Raw genomic sequence first — 9,107 nt, forward strand, 5'->3', positions numbered from 1 at the left:
TTTCAGATTGACGTATGTCAGATCACTCAAGGCATGCAGATACATGAATTCACATTTCTACCACTTAAGAAAGTATCAACATCCTATGCTGAAAATGGACTAGAAGATACTGCTAATAATATTGGGTTTATGTAATGTGCGTGTAAGGGTTATTGAATATAATTGATAGTAAATTAATGCAGTGAAACAATTGAGATTCGTTAATAATCTGAATAAAATTTTAGTTAACACCTTTGACTTGTAATTTTCTTTCATAAGAGTTACCATTATTAACTTGCATACATTTCATTTGAGCTGATGCTTCATAAACACTATAAGACATGTTTTTATATGATTATTTTGACTCGAATTTTAAATTCATATTATTATCTGCTTATAAAACACTCAATTCTTAACTTAGTGTCATGAAATCCAGACCATTAGATTAAGTAAATGATTCTAATTTACTATTATTAACTTCTATAGATATTATGTAAGCCGATTCTTCATAAACACCATAATACATGATTTTTTTATGATAATTTTGACGAATAATAAAAATTCAATTTTTTTTAACTGTTTATAAAACACACAATTCTCAAGTTAATCTCTTGAAACCTGGACCACTATATTAAGAAAATGATTCTAATTTACTATTATTAACTTCTATAGATATTATGTAAGCTGATTCTTCATAAACACTATAAAACATGATTTTGTATGATAATTTTGACGAATATTAAAAATTCATTTTTTTAACTGTTTATAAAAAACTCAATTCTCAAGTTAATCTCTTGAAACCTGGACCACTATATTAAGAAAATGATTCTAATTTACTATTATTAACTTCTATAGATATTATGTAAGCTGATTCTTCATAAACACTATAAAACATGATTTTGTATGATAATTTTGACGAATATTAAAAATTCATTTTTTTAACTGTTTATAAAAAACTCAATTCTCAAGTTAATCTCTTGAAACCTTGACCACTATATTAAGAAAATGATTCTAATTTACTATTATTAACTTCTATAGATATTATGTAAGCTGATTCTTCATAAACACTATAAAACATGATTTTGTATGATAATTTTGACGAATATTAAAAATTCATTTTTTTAACTGTTTATAAAACACACAATTCTCAAGTTAATCTCTTGAAACCTGGACCACTATATTAAGAAAATGATTTTAATTTACTATTATTAACTTCTATAGATATTATGTTAGCTGATTCTTCATAAATTCTATAAAACATGTTTTTATATGATAAGTTTGAGAAATATTATGAATTCCTCTTTTAATCTGCTTAATAAAACAGTCAAATATTAAATGTATACACCAACAGAGGGCGTGAGCGTCGCCGTAGTAGGGACGACATCCGTCGGGCCGAATCGCCTCAGAAAGAAACTAGATAGTTGTGTGGCGTTCACCGTACTGCTGTGTATCGTAACGGGTCGTTGTTTTTACTTAGATTTTGAGTCTACTCGTTATTTATTAATTAAGATTTTTGATATTATAAACGAATTGTTCATATTTTATGCCCGAAGTTAACACAAGTAACTGTCTTGATCCTTGACTACTAGATCAAGAAAATGATTCTAATTTATAATTTTTAACTTTCATTTTTTTCATTTTACCTGATATTTTTACTTCATAAAAACTATAAAATATGATTTTATAAGTTAATTTTGACGAATAATACAACTTAACATTTTTTCGTATTGAAAAGGAGCGATTTTCAGTTGTTGTACAAATGTATTCTTTAGTATACACTCATAATACATTTGAATTCCTTCTACAAAACATTCTGGTACATTTGTACTATCTTTTATGGCTTATCATAATTATTATTTATTATCATCTATTATCTATGTTTTGCAGTTCTACATTCGTTTTTGTATTTAAGTTTCAGTTGTAAATTCCTTTCATGTATTTTGTATAAAAATGAAGTTTGTCTGTTAGTTTATGTTTTGATAGTTTCCACTTCTGAATTACTCAGTGTTGTCCACGTACTAGTTGTTATATAAAAATTGTCGTTCTCCTTATGGTATCTAGTAGTGACATTTTGTCCTCCAACCATTATACATATTTAACTTACTATTTTTTTTTAGATGGCTGTACACCAGATATACTCAGGACATATTGATACATGAATTACCATTTCTACCACATGGGAAAGTTTCAACATCCTACGTTGAAAATGGACTGGACGATCCTGATAATTATAATAGTTTTATGCATAGTACGAGTAATTGATATTGAATATAATTGATAGTCAATTAATAGTAGTGTAACAAAAAGTTAGTGTCATGAAATCCAGACCATTAGATTAAGTATATGATTCTTATTTACCATTTCCAACTTCCATATATATCATATAAGCTGATACTTCATAAACACTATAAAACATGTTTTTATATGATTATTTTGACTCGTATTTTAAATTCATATTTTTAACTGCTTATAAAACAGTGAATTCTCAAGTTAGTGTCATGAAAGTCAGACCATTAGATTAAGAAAATTATTCTAATTTACCATTATTAACTAGCATACATTTCATTTAAGCTGATACTTCAATAACGCTATAAAACATGATTTTATATGATAATTTTGACTCGTATTTTAAATTCATTTTTTTAACTGTTTATAAAACACTCAATTCTCAAGTTAATCTCTTGAAACCTGGACCACTATATTAAGAAAATGATTCTAATTTACTATTATTAACTTCTATAGATATTATGTAAGATGATTCTTCATAAACACTATAAAACATGATTTTGTATGATAATTTTGACGAATATTAAAAATTCATTTTTTTAACTGTTTATAAAACACACAATTCTCAAGTTAATCTCTTGTAACCTGGACCACTATATTAAGAAAATGATTCTAATTTACCATTATTAATTTGCATACATTTCATTTAAGCTGATGCTTCATAAACACTATAAGACATGTTTTAATATGATTATTTTGACTCGTATTTTATATTCATATTTTTAACTGCTTATAAAATACTAAATGCTCAAGTTATTCTTTAACAATTATACATATTAACTTACTACAATTTTTCAGATTGACGTATGTCAGATCACTCAAGGCATGCAGATACATGAATTCACATTTCTACCACTTAAGAAAGTATCAACATCCTATGCTGAAAATGGACTAGAAGATACTGCTAATAATATTGGGTTTATGTAATGTGCGTGTAAGGGTTATTGAATATAATTGATAGTAAATTAATGGCAGTGAAACAATTGAGATTCGTTAATAATCTGAATAAAATTTTAGTTAACACCTTTGACTTGTAATTTTCTTTCATAAGAGTTACCATTATTAACTTGCATACATTTCATTTGAGCTGATGCTTCATAAACACTATAAGACATGTTTTTATATGATTATTTTGACTCGAATTTTAAATTCATATTATTATCTGCTTATAAAACACTCAATTCTTAACTTAGTGTCATGAAATCCAGACCATTAGATTAAGTAAATGATTCTAATTTACTATTATTAACTTCTATAGATATTATGTAAGCCGATTCTTCATAAACACCATAATACATGATTTTTTATGATAATTTTGACGAATAATAAAAATTCAATTTTTTTTTAACTGTTTATAAAACACACAATTCTCAAGTTAATCTCTTGAAACCTGGACCACTATATTAAGAAAATGATTCTAATTTACTATTATTAACTTCTATAGATATTATGTAAGCTGATTCTTCATAAACACTATAAAACATGATTTTGTATGATAATTTTGACGAATATTAAAAATTCATTTTTTTAACTGTTTATAAAAAACTCAATTCTCAAGTTAATCTCTTGAAACCTGGACCACTATATTAAGAAAATGATTCTAATTTACTATTATTAACTTCTATAGATATTATGTAAGCTGATTCTTCATAAACACTATAAAACATGATTTTGTATGATAATTTTGACGAATATTAAAAAATTCATTTTTTTAACTGTTTATAAAAAAACTCAATTCTCAAGTTAATCTCTTGAAACCTTGACCACTATATTAAGAAAATGATTCTAATTTACTATTATTAACTTCTATAGATATTATGTAAGCTGATTCTTCATAAACACTATAAAACATGATTTTGTATGATAATTTTGACGAATATTAAAAATTCATTTTTTTTAACTGTTTATAAAACACACAATTCTCAAGTTAATCTCTTGAAACCTGGACCACTATATTAAGAAAATGATTTTAATTTACTATTATTAACTTCTATAGATATTATGTTAGCTGATTCTTCATAAATTCTAATAAAACATGTTTTTATATGATAAGTTTGAGAAATATTATGAATTCCTCTTTTAATCTGCTTATAAAACAGTCAAATATTAAATGTATACACCAACAGAGGGCGTGAGCGTCGCCGTAGTAGGGACGACATCCGTCGGCCGAATCGCCTCAGAAAGAAACTAGATAGTTGTGTGGCGTTCACCGTACTGCTGTGTATCGTAACGGGTCGTTGTTTTTACTTAGATTTTGAGTCTACTCGTTATTTATTAATTAAGATTTTTGATATTATAAACGAATTGTTCATATTTTATGCCCGAAGTTAACACATGTAACTGTCTTGATCCTTGACTACTAGATCAAGAAAATGATTCTAATTTATAATTTTTAACTTTCATTTTTTTTCATTTTACCTGATATTTTTACTTCATAAAAAACTATAAAATATGATTTTATAAGTTAATTTTGACGAATAATACAACTTAACATTTTTTCGTATTGAAAAGGAGCGATTTTTCAGTTGTTGTACAAATGTATTCTTTAGTTACACTCATATTACATTTGAATTCCTTCTACAAAACATTCTTGGTACATTTGTACTATCTTTATGGCTTATCATAATTATTATTTATTATCATCTATTATCTATGTTTTGCAGTTCTACATTCGTTTTTGTATTTAAGTTTCAGTTGTAAATTCCTTTCATGTATTTTGTATAAAAATGAAGTTTGTCTGTTAGTTTATGTTTTGATAGTTTCCACTTCTGAATTACTCAGTGTTGTCCACGTACTAGTTGTTATATAAAAATTGTCGTTCTCCTTATGGTATCTAGTAGTGACATTTTGTCCTCCAACCATTATACATAATTTAACTTACTATTTTTTTTTAGATGGCTGTACACCAGATATACTCAGGACATATTGATACATGAATTACCATTTCTACCACATGGGAAAGTTTCAACATCCTACGTTGAAAATGGACTGGACGATCCTGATAATTATAATAGTTTTATGCATAGTACGAGTAATTGATATTGAATATAATTGATAGTCAATTAATAGTAGTGTAACAAAAAGTTAGTGTCATGAAATCCAGACCATTAGATTAAGGTATATGATTCTTATTTACCATTTCCAACTTCCATATATATCATATAAGCTGATACTTCATAAACACTATAAAACATGTTTTTATATGATTATTTTTGACTCGTATTTTTAAATTCATATTATTAACTGCTTATAAAACAGTGAATTCTCAAGTTAGTGTCATGAAAGTCAGACCATTAGATTAAGAAAATTATTCTAATTTACCATTATTAACTAGCATACATTTCATTTAAGCTGATACTTCAATAACGCTATAAAACATGATTTTATATGATAATTTTGACTCGTATTTTAAATTCATTTTTTTAACTGTTTATAAAACACTCAATTCTCAAGTTAATCTCTTGAAACCTGGACCACTATATTAAGAAAATGATTCTAATTTACTATTATTAACTTCTATAGATATTATGTAAGATGATTCTTCATAAACACCTATAAAACATGATTTTGTATGATAATTTTGACGAATATTAAAAATTCATTTTTTTAACTGTTTATAAAACACACAATTCTCAAGTTAATCTCTTGTAACCTGGACCACTATATTAAGAAAATGATTCTAATTTACCATTATTAATTTGCATACATTTCATTTAAGCTGATGCTTCATAAACACTATAAGACATGTTTTAATATGATTATTTTGACTCGTATTTTATATTCATATTTTTAACTGCTTATAAAATACTAAATGCTCAAGTTATTCTTTAACAATTATACATTATTAACTTACTACAATTTTTCAGATTGACGTATGTCAGATCACTCAAGGCATGCAGATACATGAATTCACATTTCCTACCACTTAAGAAAGTATCAACCATCCTATGCTGAAAATGGACTAGAAGATACTGCTAATAATATTGGGTTTATGTAATGTGCGTGTAAGGGTTATTGAATATAATTGATAGTAAATTAATGGCAGTGAAACAATTGAGATTCGTTAATAATCTGAATAAAATTTTAGTTAACACCTTTGACTTGTAATTTTCTTTCATAAGAGTTACCATTATTAACTTGCATACATTTCATTTGAGCTGATGCTTCATAAACACTATAAGACATGTTTTTATATGATTATTTTGACTCGAATTTTAAATTCATATTATTATCTGCTTATAAAACACTCAATTCTTAACTTAGTGTCATGAAATCCAGACCATTAGATTAAGTAAATGATTCTAATTTACTATTATTAACTTCTATAGATATTATGTAAGCCGATTCTTCATAAACACCATAATACATGATTTTTTATGATAATTTTGACGAATAATAAAAATTCAATTTTTTTTAACTGTTTATAAAACACACAATTCTCAAGTTAATCTCTTGAAACCTGGACCACTATATTAAGAAAATGATTCTAATTTACTATTATTAACTTCTATAGATATTATGTAAGCTGATTCTTCATAAACACTATAAAACATGATTTTGTATGATAATTTTGACGAATATTAAAAATTCATTTTTTAACTGTTTATAAAAAACTCAATTCTCAAGTTAATCTCTTGAAACCTGGACCACTATATTAAGAAAATGATTCTAATTTACTATTATTAACTTCTATAGATATTATGTAAGGCTGATTCTTCATAAACACTATAAACATGATTTTGTATGATAATTTTGACGAATATTAAAAATTCATTTTTTTAACTGTTTATAAAAAACTCAATTCTCAAGTTAATCTCTTGAAACCTTGACCACTATATTAAGAAATGATTCTAATTTACTATTATTAACTTCTATAGATATTATGTAAGCTGATTCTTCATAAACACTATAAAACATGATTTTTGTATGATAATTTTGACGAATATTAAAAATTCATTTTTTTAACTGTTTATAAAACACACAATTCTCAAGTTAATCTCTTGAAACCTGGACCACTATATTAAGAAAATGATTTTTAATTTACTATTATTAACTTCTATAGATATTATGTTAGCTGATTCTTCATAAATTCCTATAAAACATGTTTTTATATGATAAGTTTGAGAAATATTATGAATTCCTCTTTTAATCCTGCTTATAAAACAGTCAAATATTAAATGTATACACCAACAGAGGGCGTGAGCGTCGCGCGTAAGTAGGGGACGACATCCGTCGGCCGAATCGCCTCAGAAAGAAACTAGATAGTTGTGTGGCGTTCACCGTACTGCTGTGTATCGTAACGGGTCGTTGTTTTTACTTAGATTTTGAGTCTACTCGTTATTTATTTAATTAAGATTTTTGATATTATAAACGAATTGTTCATATTTTATGCCCGAAGTTAACACAAGTAACTGTCTTGATCCTTGACTACTAGATCAAGAAAATGATTCTAATTTATAAATTTTTAACTTTCATTTTTTTCATTTTACCTGATATTTTTACTTCATAAAAACTATAAAATATGATTTTATAAGTTAATTATGACGAATAATACAACTTAACATTTTTTCGTATTGAAATAGGAGCGATTTTCAGGTTGTTGTACAAATGTATTCTTTAGTTACACTCATAATACATTTGAATTCCTTCTACAAAACATTCTAGGTACATTTGTACTATCTTTTATGGCTTATCATAATTATTATTTATTATCATCTATTATCTATGTTTTGCAGTTTCTACATTCGTTTTTGTATTTAAGTTTCAGTTGTAAATTCCTTTCATGTATTTTGTATAAAAATGAAGTTTGTCTGTTAGTTTATGTTTTGATAGTTTCCACTTCTGAATTACTCAGTGTTGTCCACGTACTAGTTGTTATATAAAAATTGTCGTTCTCCTTATGGTATCTAGTAGTGACATTTTGTCCTCCAACCATTATACATATTTAACTTACTATTTTTTTTTTAGATGGCTGTACACCAGATATACTCAGGACATATTGATACATGAATTACCATTTCTACCACATGGGAAAGTTTCAACATCCTACGTTGAAAATGGACTGGACGATCCTGATAATTATAATAGTTTTTATGCATAGTACGAGTAATTGATATTGAATATAATTGATAGTCAATTAATAGTAGTGTAACAAAAAGTTTAGTGTCATGAAATCCAGACCATTAGATTAAGTATATGATTCTTATTTACCATTTCCAACTTCCATATATATCATATAAGCTGATACTTCATAAACACTATAAAACATGTTTTTATATGATTATTTTGACTCGTATTTTAAATTCATATTATTAACTGCTTATAAAACAGTGAATTCTCAAGTTAGTGTCATGAAAGGTCAGACCATTAGATTAAGAAAATTATTCTAATTTACCATTATTAACTAGCATACATTTCATTTAAGCTGATACTTCAATAACGCTATAAACATGATTTTTATATGATAATTTTGACTCGTATTTTAAATTCATTTTTTTAACTGTTTATAAAACACTCAATTCTCAAGTTAATCTCTTGAAACCTGGACCACTATATTAATGAAAATGATTCTAATTTACTATTATTAACTTCTATAGATATTATGTAAGATGATTCTTCATAAACACTATAAAAACATGATTTTGTATGATAATTTTGACGAATATTAAAAATTCATTTTTTAACTGTTTATAAAACACACAATTCTCAAGTTAATCTCTTGTAACCTGGACCACTATATTAAGAAAATGATTCTAATTTACCATTATTAATTTGCATACATTTCATTTAAGCTGATGCTTCATAAACACTATAAGAACATGTTTTAATATGATTATTTTGAC

Source organism: Rhopalosiphum padi, unplaced genomic scaffold (assembly GCF_020882245.1).
Source record: "Rhopalosiphum padi isolate XX-2018 unplaced genomic scaffold, ASM2088224v1 scaffold1, whole genome shotgun sequence".
Taxonomy (NCBI): Eukaryota; Metazoa; Arthropoda; class Insecta; order Hemiptera; family Aphididae; genus Rhopalosiphum; species Rhopalosiphum padi.